The 16554-nt window shown below is 44.9% G+C and overlaps 1 long non-coding RNA gene across 1 annotated transcript; it reads right to left on the bottom strand.

Moving 5' to 3' along the window:
- Window positions 1-728: 728 nt before the first annotated feature.
- Window positions 729-8342, bottom strand: LOC140214483 (uncharacterized). The gene is made up of 4 exons (XR_011891413.1): window positions 7510-8342; window positions 6415-6519; window positions 3602-3746; window positions 729-838 (listed from the first exon to the last, which is right to left on the bottom strand). It is a non-coding gene; the product is annotated as an uncharacterized lncRNA (long non-coding RNA).
- Between the last annotated feature and the right edge of the window lie 8212 nt (window positions 8343-16554).

The raw sequence follows: 16554 nt of genomic DNA, 5'->3' as shown, positions 1-16554 counted from the left end.
TTTAAATCCTGTTTAAACCTGACCCGTTTAAATCCTGTTTGATCCTGACCCGTTTAAATCCTGTTTAATCCTGACCCGTTTAATCCCGTCCTATCTAACCCAGACCTGTTTGCCCCTGTTCAGACCTATATTTTGCTGCATTCATACCTGGTCCTTCCAGAATGGATTGATGTTGCTTAATATAATTTACTCTTAAACCTATTTTGTACATTTGTGTATTTGCGATCAGCATTGAAGAGAAGTAGATCTGCATTATGTTTGCAACAAGAATGCCACTTTCACATGTAGGTTTGCCTGGTACATTGCTTGATACGAAGATAAACACAATTTTCGGCATAAATTGATTAGCACTACCAACACTGATGTGATACATCATGAACAAGTTTTGTATGACCCACGAGTACGTTCTCTATGTATGACCTACAAGAAAATGCACCCTGAAGAAGACTGTACCTCATTTTCATATTTACTACTAGTATGCAAATGTAATTCTTGCAGATTTAGTATTTGTTCGATTACTTGTACTCGTTTTAATGCAGTGCTTTTTGTTGTAATGGTTTGTTCACAAATCCACAGTAAAGCGTAATTTTGGGGTGAAAAATGTCAGGCAAAGTATTGGCATGTACTTGTAAGTGAAAAAGACAAGTATACTTTACGTAGGTATTTCTGTACACCAACTTGAGCTTTCATTAAGCCTGAAGTCATCCGGCTTAAAAAAAAGCATGTCATAAATGTCCCAAGCACTGTTTATTGGACCTTCTAACGGTATTTCGATGCATCCAGTCTGCCGAGAGAAGACCGCTGGAGTGGGTTGCTTGGGTGAGAGCGAGCAGGGCACCTGAAAAAGTAAAGCCAATAATTTATCTTGACTCATGCAACAGGTTGGCACATAAGCAAATTCGCCTATGTTCCCACAGATAAGAAAGGTTCAGCATTCCAGTCATAGGAGATAATGAATAAATCTTATTGAAAAATATGTGGTTTCATGCAATGCCTATGTTTCAAGGGAACATGGAGTACTGTGGGAGAATAAGCTGTCATAATTAGCAGGCGATTGAAGCAAGTGTTATAGGAAAAAGATGGACACATCGTTTGATTAGCAATAATTACTAGTATTGAAGCAACAGAATACAAACATGAAATACCTTTAAAAACAACACCGACAGGTTGAGATAATAAATTATTCAGAAACTAAACCCTTCTGCCAGCAAAATACCGTAGTGTACTGGCTTTGACATTGCGCTGCTCAGGCAGAGGGCGTGGGATTGAATCCCGGCCACAATGGCTGCATTTAGATGGCAGGGAAATGCCGAAACCCCTATGTAAGGTCTATTGGGTACACGTTAAAGGAGACTAGGGATCCCGCCAACTTGAAGTTATAAAAACCGGGGTAAATTTCGAGATAAGCAAACTCACAAAAGTAGAAGGCCCTGGCCATGCGAAGACCATATAAAGCCTTTTAAGGTAGGTGCCAGCAGCCGCAAAATTTCTTGCAAAAGCGAAATATAGCAGAAGCGGTATTTTTCCGTAGATCACTTTTGCAAGGTATTTTACAACTTGACACCCGACATGTTGGGCATCTACGGGCAACAGCAATTCTTGCACAGATCATAGCAAACACTGTTGCACCTAAGTATACATAGACACATAGGTATAGGTACAGTCGCCGACTGATTTTCCGGACTCCGAAAATTCGGACTTGATTTCTCGGTCTGCTTCACGGCACCGCCATTCTCCCCATGGACCATAATGTATAACAACTTCCGAAAGTTCGGTCGCCTTGCAACCTCTCGTCTGATTTTTCGGACACTCCTTGAGCCAACTTGATCGAGAGCACCATGCAACGACTCTGACCGTTGCATGGTTCTACTTGCTGAACGACATTTTTGTTTTGAACGGAGCCTCCTTGCTGCCCGACGAAGTGGTGCTACTGCAAATCCCTGCTCATCATCATCGTCTCTGCCTGGTTTGTAGCTACAGCAGTTCCGGTCTCAGCTTAGTATGCCATGTCAAGACAATCCAGCAGCTGATTTGTTTGTTTCTTCGTGCACGACGCTGCGAGTAGGCCAGGTTTTTTGTTTGTGCAACTGATGTCGGCGTGACGATGTTTGATGAAGCAAGATGGGCCAATTCATTCCACTAATATCTAGAATAGCTACCTGTAAGCACCACCTACCTTTCAACAACATTTGCAAAGCAAAAAACCTCATCCTGAAAAGTCTGCACATGACGACATCGGTAGCATCATCAGCGTGGGGCCTCAAGATAATTCGGCAAGCCAAGAAGTTACTGACAGCACAAGTGCAAGCTTGCCAACAGGAAATCAGTGGCTGAATAATGCACCTTCTACCAATTGGTAGACAGTGCATTTTCGCAAAGCCCTAACTATAGCAGATCATTGTTCAGGAGTTCCCAAATGCACAACTCTATGCCATTTTCACACAGACTCTAGGGAAGCACCTCTGCACAGTTGCAAGAAAAAAAGCTAGATGCCCCAAGAGAAATGAGCCCACTCAAGCCATGGAAGTTGTGTTTACCTTGTCTTCCTACAACTACTCAAAACCTAGGACTGCTGTTTTGCACAAGGGAACAAACGTCAACATTGGTGCCTCGCCCAACACAAGTGGTCTGCGCTGTAGAAGGTGCCATAAGTCAGCCCACAGATGAGGCCCACACCAGTGCTGTCAGTGTGCTGTACAAATTGCAGAAGCACAGCCTACAAGCTTGTCTGCCTTAGTGTGATCGCACCAATGAACGAAAACTAACGAATCAAGTTTGTTTCGTGCCGAGAACAGTTGCCTCATGCTGGCTTGGTTTGTTGTGTAGGCATGTAAATAATGAAAAGGCCTGCATCACTATCTCTGAAAAAAAAAAATCATGTAACAAAGCACGTACAGTACACAGGTGCAGTGTCTATCACATACCATTTCGTGCAGTAGAGGCTACATCGGATAAACCGGCCAATGTATAAATGACTGGCAGCGTGACCAAGCAAACTTGATGCATGGGTCAGTTAGCAGTGGTAGTGCACTGCTCTCGGCGCACATGCACCTATGTTTGAAAGCTGCTTGATCGTGACAAAATATAAAGACAAAAGCGCTGGAGAGATATCTGAGGCTGTTCTTATATGTATGACGAGGAACCTAGCGCTAGCTCCCCATGCAGAGAATTACTAGACAGTGAGACTGCTTCTTATCATTGTAAAACAAGTGTCACGCTCACCATGTTTCTGTGCGAACAGCATGTATTCAGATCTATTCTCCCCCTTCCACCTTTTGCACAATATCACTGTGCGAGCAATAATACTGAACTGTTAGTAGCACTCTGTCCTGTTGCCTCCTTTCTTTCCTTGTGAATTGTGTGCTAAATAAGGCTTTTTTTGGTGAAAGAGTGCTAGTTTAACGCATAAACTAGCGCCATGGCACTTTGCAATAAAGGACTGTTATAATTCTCTAAAAATTTGTCCATGCAGAACAGTGTCACCTTAAACACCTTAAAGAACACCTTAAAGAAAGAACATGAGTGTATCTATCACAAAGACCAATCCTTTTCTTTTTTCCTTAACATAATTTTCAATACCGATATTGAAGTACAAGCTCACCATATTATATCACCTTGTCAATGAAGCAAAGCACAATGGTGCCCAACTGTCGCGGGACCAACTTGGATGTGGAGATCAGCGCAGATCAGCAACATAGCATGGTCTGCTTACACTTCTTCTCCAGGTCCAGCCATACCTACAGCAGCTATAAAACAAGTGAGCTTAGAACCACAAGCGAAACAATATAAAAAGTGACACTGAACAAAGCAACTTTCGTTAAGCATAAATAGGATCGAAATTCTGACATTATGCCCATAAGTAACTTCACTTTGAGCAACAAAGCATCCAATTTAAGAAAGATTATATGTATCAGCTATCTATGTGAGAAAGATTAATCGAACGCCCTCTATTTGCCATACCCCTCCCCTTATGCATGGATGTCTCCCTGACTGAGTGAGCTGATCCCAGGTATAGTGTAATTAAAGGTTGTCACTTGGTGGGCCAATCCCGATACCATTGTATGACTTGTACAATAATTTTAATGTGTTGTAATGCTGGCCATCCTGCAGGCACTGCAACATTATAGCACCCATAAGGCTAATGGTATTACCTGATAAGGTTAACTAATAGGTGTCCCCAGAAGCATAACTCGGCATGTATACTCGGAGGCCATTATTATAAGAGAAGCAATGGCAGAGGTGAAGCTTTATCCTGTGCCATATGCAAAATGGCCGAGGACGCCCAGCTTCTGGTTACATTCTCACTTGTGACCACTGCAACAGGCTGACTGACATGCGTAACCAGCAGTTTGTAGGACCACATTTTCATACCCTGCAATTTGTTTTACATCTGAAGAGATCAGCCTCAAGCTCCATGATGCGCTGCACTCAAGAAGCATTATAAACTGGCAACATTTAAATGCTATGCTGCATGGTTTGTTGCATGCTTTAGGAATTTACTTATTTATTATACACATAGCTCATAGGCTCCAGTTGGAGTGTTGCATGAGGTGGCAAGAAAACAAATTCTGAACAAGGAGAACATTCAACAAAACAAGTCAGACCAAAGAAGAAAAAATAACATACTCTCCTAATGGGACTATGTATCTGGCAGCTAGCTTCTAAAAAAGACAATTAGGAATCTTTTACTACCGGTAGCGCTTTAGGGGATGGAATGTAGAATTCCAAGCTTCATACACTTTTAAGCCACCTTTCGTGGCTTTTTGTTTTGAACTCCTATTCTCTGTACTATTATAGAAATGAATACCCCCTCCAAAATAAAACAAAGAAAAACATGTAATGCACAGTAATGTAACACAATAATGTAATGCACAACAGTGAGTACTTAGAAAAATGTAATTAAGAACATGGAGTCTATGTGGGCACAGATGTTAGAAGTCTACATGAAAGCATAATAATAAAGGTGGGCAAAGCATTTATGCTTTTGTCGGGCAAGCTGCAGCAAGACATACAGGTAAAGCATGCCTCACAACACAGTCCCTAAAAATATCTGTCACAATACAGTGAGTAGGTATATCATGCATATCTACAATAGCTCCTAATTATATTTAACTCAGAGGGGGCTACCTATGTAACTTGATCAAACTGAAGGTGGGCCAAATTATAAATATACGATTCAAGTAGACAGAAAATGGACGTTATGAAAATGCATCTACAGCAAAAGTGTTGTACATTATTGTTGTACATTATGTCATACCTGCCAACCTGTGAACATAATATTTTGTAAAAATGCTGCAGACACTAAATTCTTTGTTGTGGACATAGCACACATTATTTTAAAGCTTGCTCTCAGCACCCCCATTGTTGCATACACACACACACATTATTAATAAAGGGAAAATCGCACATCTACCCGCTCGTAGCAATTGCTACAAAAGAAACCCGTACGGATTCCTCGAAAGGAAAGCCTCACAATTGAAAAAAAGAAACCGTCCAGGTCTGGGACTCAAACCCGGGACCACCGCCTTTCCGGGACAGCCGCTTTACCATCTAAGATAACCAGGCGGCTAGCAGATGGCCGCGCCAAGTCGAATTTGTCGACAACATGAAGCAAAGGCAAGGATCTGACGTAATAGTTCTGCGGAAATGCGCAAGGTGTAGAGAAGTAATTAATAAAGGAGAAAAAATATGTCAAACCCTTGCTTTTGCTTCGCGTTGTCAAGTAATTCGACTTCGCCCTGCCATGTGCTAGCCAGCTGGTTATCTCAGATGGTAGAGTGGCTGCCTCGGAAAGGCGGTAGTCCCGGGTTCGAGTCCCGGACCAGGACGAATTTTTCTTCAACTGTGCGGCTTTCCTTTTGAGGAACACATACAGGTTTCCTTTGTTGCAAATGGTACGAGCGGGTGGATGTCTGATTTTCCCTTTATTAATTACTTCTCTCCACCTCGTGTGTTTGCGCAGAACTATTACGTCACACACACATTATCAACCATTATTTAATTTGTCGTGCAGCACGAAAAGCAGCAGCGAACTTGAAACCAGTAACTGACAACATTTTTTTTTAGATTACAGAGCTTTACGCTGCTTCAGGAATTTATCTGACTAAACTTCCTAAAAGCACGTGCCCCTCTGATGTTCTCGTTAGAGATATTGCATCGCTAATAATAAAGCAGTACAAGTACCATTATAATTAATTTTTTACATGCATTTTAACAATGTCATACCGTCAATCTCTCAACAGCTTTAAAACATCTTAACCAACACAACTTCATTGTCTTTCTAAAATGACATTAATAAAATTGTAAAATGAGCCCACATTTGTAAACCCACGAAAAATTCAGGAGTTTCCAAACATGGATGATACCAACAAAATCTGCAGCTCTTGTAAGTGGCAGCAACTGCTTTGCACACACCTTGTCACAGCATGCACATCAGGTACTTTTCCGTGCTGTTGAGGCTGCAGAAGTGCCGCAGGTGCATATGTGGAGGTGCCTCTGGTTCACAAAATCTTGCCATCCCTAAACAATAATAAATACTTATTTATTGTAATCCCTGCTGAAACTGCAAACTTGTGATATAAAAAGATCTCGTCACATTTTGAAAAAAGTCTCATACAACCAGTTACATGAAGCTGCAACTGGTTGTGCAAATATCTGATTGTAACATCACAGGCGGTTAAATAACACGTAAATCGAACTGTAGAGAACATGAATCTACTATGAAAAGGTTCACACAAACGTACAGCTGTATAACGTGAAATGTGAATTGTACTATCAAAAAATTCCTTAGGACATGAAAAGCGTTCCAAAACCTAACTTGTCTATGCGGCGCAACAAAGCACTGCTCCCAAAGGACGATGCGCTTAAAATTACAACAGACCACCTCATTTCTGGAGAGACAATACAGAAAAGAGAAAGATTTTTCGATTAAAAAGAAACATTGCTTATGTAATTTCGGCTTCTCTGCTAGATCGGAATCCTTTACAAGTACACGAAAACACACAGGACACTAATACACGTCATCTGACGACACACTATAAACAGAAGAATTTCCATACAAGCTAAAAATCTGGCCATGCGTCGACGAAGAAATCGGGTGCTATCTCGCGCAGCTGTTAGCTGTGACGAAGACACATCGACGTACTACTTCTAGAAATGACTATAACATTTCTTAATGAAAAATTATGTACACAAACAGTAACTTTCTTTGCTTGAATTTTTGTGCCCATTTAGATCAAAGAACCACCCGCGCTAGCGTGCTTCATAGGTGAAAGTAAATAAACCACAGATAGAGCTGTTGGTAACATGAATACGTTTTAGGGCAATTTCCATGGAACTTTTTGCTAAATGTGCACTGCGACATGAAGAACAACCATATGAAAAGCACATTTATAATTCTTGCTGCTTTACAAATCCGGATCCGGTTGTTGTACGGATCTTGCGATACGTACAACAACGCACACTTCACGAACCATAGACAGGAAGAATGCGCGCAAGCGCCGGACTTACCTTTCTAGGCGTACTCGGAAAACGCTCCTTTTAGCGTCACAGGTGCCGCGGCATCGACTGCACCAACGGTCCTTCCGGCGCACACACTGTTGAATTGCGGATCAACTACAGGACGTAAGAGCACAACTTTCACCAAATTCTTCCGTACAGCGCGATACGATGCGACAGTGCCAGAGGAGGAGATCCTGTTCATGAGCCCGGAACAAAGGAAGCGCGAAGGGTCATATCTTCGACATCGGCGCACCACACGAAGGATACTGCGGGCTACATTACGCGGTCCCAGGGGTTTTGTGATTCTCAATGCATACAAAATGCACCACAATTTCTCTCGGCACAGCGTACACACGATTAAACAACTACATCGGACGGCGTCAATGCAGCAAGCACTCACATGTGGCGACAACTGAGGACGGCAAAATATTATCACCTGTAACTTTACCGGCGCTACCTGTGCTGCCATCTGTAGGCCGCCACCGAAAGCGACCGTGCTTTCGGTGATCTCATGGATGGTGACGGCGTTGTATTTCGATGTTATGCGAGTCGTACAGCGTCTTGTACGACGTGTTTCAGCAACGTTGCTTTTAATAGAGAGGACAGCAATCTGCGTATACGCCGTATAGACGTCTCACCCACTTGAAAAACACAACAGCAAATTTTCAGTCTGTCGTATTTTGGGACGTCGTGACTGTCGTTCTGTTCTCTGTAGTGTGACGCCCTGTAGTCGAAAATTCTGTAGTTCCTGATCAATATTTGATTAAAAATTGACAGAGGTCATTTTAAGGTTATGTAAAATTATTAATACGAAATAAAATAAAAAATAAAAAGTAGAAGAAAAAATGCCTTTTGCCAAGGTGTCGAACTTCGGACCTGACGGTTCCGAGACAAGCATCTTACCACTGCACCACGCCGAACATCACTGCTGGCGTATGTTGAAGCTATGTCAAGAGTGTAAATTGCTGTCTGGGTTGCTGTTTACATTTGCATTTTAAAAGCCACGATGCGCTTTCACTTCACCGCGTCAACTGCCGCATCTCTAGATGAGCAAAAGTGTTGTTACCATCGACAGGTACATCGTGGAGTGCTAGACCATCGATTTTGCTGTAACGATAGCCATATTTCATACGAAATTCAGAAACAGACAACGGTGACCGGGGACACTGAGGGTTGTTACTGCTAATTTCGACAGTTGTCTCTTGCTCTTTACACTTTTGAGCTCGCATATAATTCGTGTGTTCAATACAATATAGCTACATAAACACTCGTGGGTGAGTCTTCATCTCGACAGAATACTGGCTTCTCACGGCAGCGCTGTACCAGATTAATGAGACCCGAGCGAGACAGCTTTTCACGCAACTTTGTGGAACAATCCAAAACTTCTTTCCCGCTTCGCATATGCTTGTGCAATATTTCTGGGAAATTAACTAATGTGTCAGTGTAACCGCACATGTAAGTCCACAGGCCTGTGTGCCCCATCTTACCAAATAAAACAAAGCGGATACGCAGCCATTCCCGCAGATGGTATGATTTTGATCAGCGGCCGATTTTGAGGAGGCCGGTAGGGCGTTGCTGGTGCCGCGTCGTCACGGCACAATTATAACAATTGGCAACGTCGACTTTAATGCCGGTGTCGGTGCTATCAGTACTGCCGGCTCCAAAGAAGCAAGATTGAATACCGCGCAAGAAAAAAAGTACAGTGTACACCACCGATGCGAAGCTGACATTTTAAAGGGCCGCGACGGAAAGTGCTTCTGTTGCGACTTCAGAACTCTTGGCCGTCGCGACCGAATGTTTCTGTTGCGACGTCAGAATCGCTGTCGTAACGTCAGAAATGTCTGTCGCAACTTCAGAAACGTTAGGAACTTCTGTCGTACAGCAGAAATTGCTGTAGTTGCAGCAGGAATTCCTGTGTCTTTTTCAACTGGGCAGGACCGGGAATCGGTTTGAAATTCGCAGCTAGCATATCGCAGTTTGGTCTGTGAATGTTCCGAGGTGGTCACGCAATTTCTGTAGAGCTTGATAATGGCCCCAACTTAGCACTAGGGGCTAAATTGTCAGGATGTCGAACAATAAAAAGTTCCTCCCCAGTTCTATCAAGCATTAAACTCGTATGCATGATACCATCCAGTATGGTTGCCACAAAGCTCCAGAATAAACCAGCTTTTGTGCCAAACAGGCGACCCTATATGGTGCCACTGCGTCCAGTATAAGCCAGTTTAGTTGCAAACAGGGCCCCTGTTAAGACCCATTTCTGCTTGAACTGGTCGTGCCTATACCTGCTTACATGCCAAACGGGACCCCGTTCAGCCCTGTTCATGTGTGAACTGGTCCAGTTTATACCTGTTTGCATGCCAAACGGGACCCCGTTCAGACCTGTTCGTGTGTAAACTGGTCCAGTTTATACCTGTTTGCATGCCAAACGGGACCCCGTTCAAACCTGTTCGTGTGTAAACTGGTCCTATTTATACCTGTTTGTTGCTAAACAGGTCCCTGTTAAAACCATTTTAAACCTGTATAACCCAGTTTGAATTTAAATAGGATTTTCCAATAGGGATGCATCTTTTGGTAGACGCGGATGAAGTTTTCTGCAAAACCACAAGATGTGCATGCAAATGGTGCTTTTTGCAGAACGCGCACGTGGATTTCTACCAAACGACGTGCTAAGCATGCCGATGCTGCTCTTTTTAGCACCCGCGCACGCATTTGTGCGAAAACGCGTTTTAAGCATGCACATGCATCTTTTGGTAGACGCGGATGAAGTTTTCTGCAAAACCACAAGATGTGCATGCAAATGGTGCTTTTTGCAGAACGCGCACGTGGATTTCTACCAAACGACGTGCTAAGCATGCCGATGCTGCTCTTTTTAGCACCCGCGCACGGATTTGTGAGAAAACGCGTTTTAAGCATGCACATGCATCTTTTGGTAGACGCGGATGAAGTTTTCTGCAAAACCACAAGATGTGCATGCAAATGGTGCTTTTGGCAGAACGCGCACGTGGATTTCTACCAAACGACGTGCTAAGCATGCCGATGCTGCTCTTTTTAGCACCCGCGCACGCATTTGTGCGAAAACGCGTTTTAAGCATGCACATGCATCTTTTGGTAGACGCGGATGAAGTTTTCTGCAATACCACAAGATGTGCATGCAAATGGTGCTTTTTGCAGAACGCGCTCGTGGATTTCTACCAAACGACGTGCTAAGCATGCCGATGCTGCTCTTTTTAGCACTCGCGCACGCATTTGCGCGAAAACGCGTTTTAAGCATGCACATGCATCTTTTGGTAGACGCGGATGAAGTTTTCTGCAAAACCACAAGATGTGCATGCAAATGGTGCTTTTTGCAGAACGCGCACGTGGATTTCTACCAAACGACGTGCTAAGCATGCCGATGCTGCTCTTTTTTGCACCCGCGCACGGATTTGTGCGAAAACGCGTTTTAAGCATGCACATGCATCTTTTGGTAGACGCGGATGAAGTTTTCTGCAAAACCACAAGATGTGCATGCAAATGGTGCTTTTGGCAGAACGCGCACGTGGATTTCTACCAAACGACGTGCTAAGCATGCCGATGCTGCTCTTTTTAGCACCCGCGCACGGATTTGTGCGAAAACGCATTTTAAGCATGCACATGCATCTTTTGGTAGACGCGGATGAAGTTTTCTGCAAAACCACAAGATGTGCATGCAAATGGTGCTTTTTGCAGAACGCGCTCGTGGATTTCTACCAAACGACGTGCTAAGCATGCCGATGCTGCTCTTTTTAGCACCCGCGCAGGCATTTGTGCGAAAACGCGTTTTAAGCATGCACATGCATCTTTTGGTAGACGCGGGTGAAGTTTTCTGCAAAACCACAAGATGTGCATGCAAATGGTGCTTTTTGCAGAACGCGCACGTGGATTTCTACCAAACGACGTGCTAAGCATGCCGATGCTGCTCTTTTTAGCACCCGCGCACGGATTTGTGCGAAAACGCGTTTTAAGCATGCACATGCATCTTTTGGTAGACGCGGATGAAGTTTTCTGCAAAACCACAAGATGTGCATGCAAATGGTGCTTTTTGCAGAACGCGCACGTGGATTTCTACCAAACGACGTGCTAAGCATGCCGATGCTGCTCTTTTTAGCACCCGCGCACGCATTTGTGCGAAAACGCGTTTTAAGCATGCACATGCATCTTTTGGTAGACGCGGATGAAGTTTTCTGCAAAACCACAAGATGTGCATGCAAATGGTGCTTTTTGCAGAACGCGCACGTGGATTTCTACCAAACGACGTGCTAAGCTTGCCGATGCTGCTCTTTTTAGCACCCGCGCACGGATTTGTGCGAAAACGCGTTTTAAGCATGCACATGCATCTTTTGGTAGACGCGGATGAAGTTTTCTGCAAAACCACAAGATGTGCATGCAAATGGTGCTTTTGGCAGAACGCGCACGTGGATTTCTACCAAACGACGTGCTAAGCATGCCGATGCTGCTCTTTTTAGCACCCGCGCACGCATTTGTGCGAAAACGCGTTTTAAGCATGCACATGCATCTTTTGGTAGACGCGGATGAAGTTTTCTGCAAAACCACAAGATGTGCATGCAAATGGTGCTTTTTGCAGAACGCGCACGTGGATTTCTACCAAACGACGTGCTAAGCATGCCGATGCTGCTCTTTTTAGCACTTGCGCACGGATTTGTGCGAAAACGCGTTTTAAGCATGCACATGCATCTTTTGGTAGACGCGGATGAAGTTTTCTGCAAAACCACAAGATGTGCATGCAAATGGTGCTTTTGGCAGAACGCGCACGTGGATTTCTAGCAAACGACGTGCTAAGCATGCCGATGCTGCTCTTTTTAGCACCCGCGCACGCATTTGTGCGAAAACGCGTTTTAAGCATGCACATGCATCTTTTGGTAGACGCGGATGAAGTTTTCTGCAAAACCACAAGATGTGCATGCAAATGGTGCTTTTTGCAGAACGCGCACGTGGATTTCTACCAAACGACGTGCTAAGCATGCCGATGCTGCTATTTTTAGCACCCGCGCACGCATTTGTGCGAAAACGCGTTTTAAGCATGCACATGCATCTTTTGGTAGACGCGGATAAGTTTTCTGCAAAACCACAAGATGTGCATGCAAATGGTCCTTTTTGCAGAACGCGCACGTGGATTTCTACCAAACGACGTGCTAAGCATGCCGATGCTGCTCTTTTTAGCACCCGCGCACGCATTTGTGCGAAAACGCGTTTTAAGCATGCACATGCATCTTTTGGTAGACGCGGATGAAGTTTTCTGCAAAACCACAAGATGTGCATGCAAATGGTGCTTTTTGCAGAACGCGCACGTGGATTTCTACCAAACGACGTGCTAAGCATGCCGATGCTGCTCTTTTTAGCACCCGCGCACGCATTTGTGCGAAAACGCGTTTTAAGCATGCACATGCATCTTTTGGTAGACGCGGATGAAGTTTTCTGCAAAACCACAAGATGTGCATGCAAATGGTGCTTTTTGATGAACGCGCACGTGGATTTCTACCAAACGACGTGCTAAGCATGCCGATGCTGCTCTTTTTAGCACCCGCGCACGGATTTGTGCGAAAACGCGTTTTAAGCATGCACATGCATCTTTTGGTAGACGCGGATGAAGTTTTCTGCAAAACCACAAGATGTGCATGCAAATGGTGCTTTTGGCAGAACGCGCACGTGGATTTCTACCAAACGACGTGCTAAGCATGCCGATGCTGCTCTTTTTAGCACCCGCGCACGCATTTGTGCGAAAACGCGTTTTAAGCATGCACATGCATCTTTTGGTAGACGCGGATGAAGTTTTCTGCAATACCACAAGATGTGCATGCAAATGGTGCTTTTTGCAGAACGCGCTCGTGGATTTCTACCAAACGACGTGCTAAGCATGCCGATGCTGCTCTTTTTAGCACTCGCGCACGCATTTGCGCGAAAACGCGTTTTAAGCATGCACATGCATCTTTTGGTAGACGCGGATGAAGTTTTCTGCAAAACCACAAGATGTGCATGCAAATGGTGCTTTTTGCAGAACGCGCACGTGGATTTCTACCAAACGACGTGCTAAGCATGCCGATGCTGCTCTTTTTAGCACCCGCGCACGGATTTGTGCGAAAACGCGTTTTAAGCATGCACATGCATCTTTTGGTAGACGCGGATGAAGTTTTCTGCAAAACCACAAGATGTGCATGCAAATGGTGCTTTTGGCAGAACGCGCACGTGGATTTCTACCAAACGACGTGCTAAGCATGCCGATGCTGCTCTTTTTAGCACCCGCGCACGCATTTGTGCGAAAACGCGTTTTAAGCATGCACATGCATCTTTTGGTAGACGCGGATGAAGTTTTCTGCAAAACCACAAGATGTGCATGCAAATGGTGCTTTTTGCAGAACGCGCTCGTGGATTTCTACCAAACGACGTGCTAAGCATGCCGATGCTGCTCTTTTTAGCACCCGCGCACGCATTTCTGCGAAAACGCGTTTTAAGCATGCACATGCATCTTTTGGTAGACGCGGATGAAGTTTTCTGCAAAACCACAAGATGTGCATGCAAATGGTGCTTTTTGCAGAACGCGCACGTGGATTTCTACCAAACGACGTGCTAAGCATGCCGATGCTGCTCTTTTTAGCACCCGCGCACGGATTTGTGCGAAAACGCGTTTTAAGCATGCACATGCATCTTTTGGTAGACGCGGATGAAGTTTTCTGCAAAACCACAAGATGTGCATGCAAATGGTGCTTTTTGCAGAACGCGCACGTGGATTTCTACCAAACGACGTGCTAAGCACGCCGATGCTGCTCTTTTTAGCACCCGCGCACGCATTTGTGCGAAAACGCGTTTTAAGCATGCACATGCATCTTTTGGTAGACGCGGATGAAGTTTTCTGCAAAACCACAAGATGTGCATGCAAATGGTGCTTTTTGCAGAACGCGCTCGTGGATGTCTACCAAACGACGTGCTAAGCATGCCGATGCTGCTCTTTTTAGCACCCGCGCACGCATTTGTGCGAAAACGCGTTTTAAGCATGCACATGCATCTTTTGGTAGACGCGGATGAAGTTTTCTGCAAAACCACAAGATGTGCATGCAAATGGTGCTTTTTGCATAACGCGCACGTGGATTTCTACCAAACGACGTGCTAAGCATGCCGATGCTGCTCTTTTTAGCACCCGCGCACGGATTTGTGCGAAAACGCGTTTTAAGCATGCACATGCATCTTTTGGTAGACGCGGATGAAGTTTTCTGCAAAACCACAAGATGTGCATGCAAATGGTGCTTTTGGCAGAACGCGCACGTGGATTTCTACCAAACGACGTGCTAACCATGCCGATGCTGCTATTTTTAGCACCCGCGCACGCATTTGTGCAAAAACGCGTTTTGAGCATGCACATGCATCTTTTGGTAGACGCGGATGAAGTTTTCTGCAAAACCACAAGATGTGCATGCAAATGGTGCTTTTTGCAGAACGCGCACGTGGATTTCTACCAAACGACGTGCTAACCATGCCGATGCTGCTATTTTTAGCACCCGCGCACCCATTTGTGCAAAAACGCGTTTTGAGCATGCACATGCATCTTTTGGTAGACGCGGATGAAGTTTTCTGCAAAACCACAAGATGTGCATGCAAATGGTGCTTTTTGCAGAACGCGCACGGGGATTTCTACCAAACGACGTGCTAAGCATGCCGATGCTGCTCTTTTTAGCACCCGCGCACGCATTTGTGCGAAAACGCGTTTTAAGCATGCACGTGCATCTTTTGGTAGACGCGGATGAAGTTTTCTGCAAAACCACAAGATGTGCATGCAAATGGTGCTTTTTGCAGAACGTGCACGTGGATTTCTACCAAACGACGTGCTAAGCTTGCCGATGCTGCTCTTTTTAGCACCCGCGCACGGATTTGTGCGAAAACGCGTTTTAAGCATGCACATGCATCTTTTGGTAGACGCGGATGAAGTTTTCTGCAAAACCACAAGATGTGCATGCAAATGGTGCTTTTGGCAGAACGCGCACGTAGATTTCTACCAAACGACGTGCTAAGCATGCCGATGCTGCTCTTTTTAGCACCCGCGCACGCATTTGTGCGGAAACGCGTTTTAAGCATGCACATGCATCTTTTGGTAGACGCGGATGAAGTTTTCTGCAAAACCACAAGATGTGCATGCAAATGGTGCTTTTTGCAGAACGCGCACGTGGATTTCTACCAAACGACGTGCTAAGCATGCCGATGCTGCTCTTTTTAGCACCCGCGCACGGATTTGTGCGAAAACGCGTTTTAAGCATGCACATGCATCTTTTGGTAGACGCGGATGAAGTTTTCTGCAAAACAACAGGATGTGCATGCAAATGGTGCTTTTGGCAGAACGCGCACGTGGATTTCTACCAAACGACGTGCTAAGCATGCCGATGCTGCTCTTTTTAGCACCCGCGCACGCATTTGTGCGAAAACGCGTTTTAAGCATGCACATGCATCTTTTGGTAGACGCGGATGAAGTTTTCTGCAAAACCACAAGATGTGCATGCAAATGGTGCTTTTTGCAGAACGCGCACGTGGATTTCTACCAAACGACGTGCTAAGCATGCCGATGCTGCTCTTTTTAGCACCCGCGCACGCATTTGTGCGAAAACGCGTTTTAAGCATGCACATGCATCTTTTGGTAGACGCGGATGAAGTTTTCTGCAAAACCACAAGATGTGCATGCAAATGGTGCTTTTGGCAGAACGGGCACGTGGATTTCTACCATACGACGTGCTAAGCATGCCGATGCTGCTCTTTTTAGCACCCGCGCACGCATTTTTGCGAAAACGCGTTTTAAGCATGCACATGCACCTTTTGGTAGACGCGGATGAAGTTTTCTGCAAAACCACAAGATGTGCATGCAAATGGTGCTTTTTGCAGAACGCGCACGTGGATTTCTACCAAACGACGTGCTAAGCATGCCGATGCTGCTCTTTTTAGCACCCGCGCACGGATTTGTGCGAAAACGCGTTTTAAGCATGCACATGCATCTTTTGGTAGACACGGATGAAGTTTTCTGCAAAACCACAAGATGTG

Source organism: Dermacentor andersoni, unplaced genomic scaffold (assembly GCF_023375885.2).
Source record: "Dermacentor andersoni unplaced genomic scaffold, qqDerAnde1_hic_scaffold ctg00000255.1, whole genome shotgun sequence".
In the NCBI taxonomy this organism is placed as follows: domain Eukaryota; kingdom Metazoa; phylum Arthropoda; class Arachnida; order Ixodida; family Ixodidae; genus Dermacentor; species Dermacentor andersoni.
This window is presented reverse-complemented; position numbering and strand designations above follow the sequence as displayed.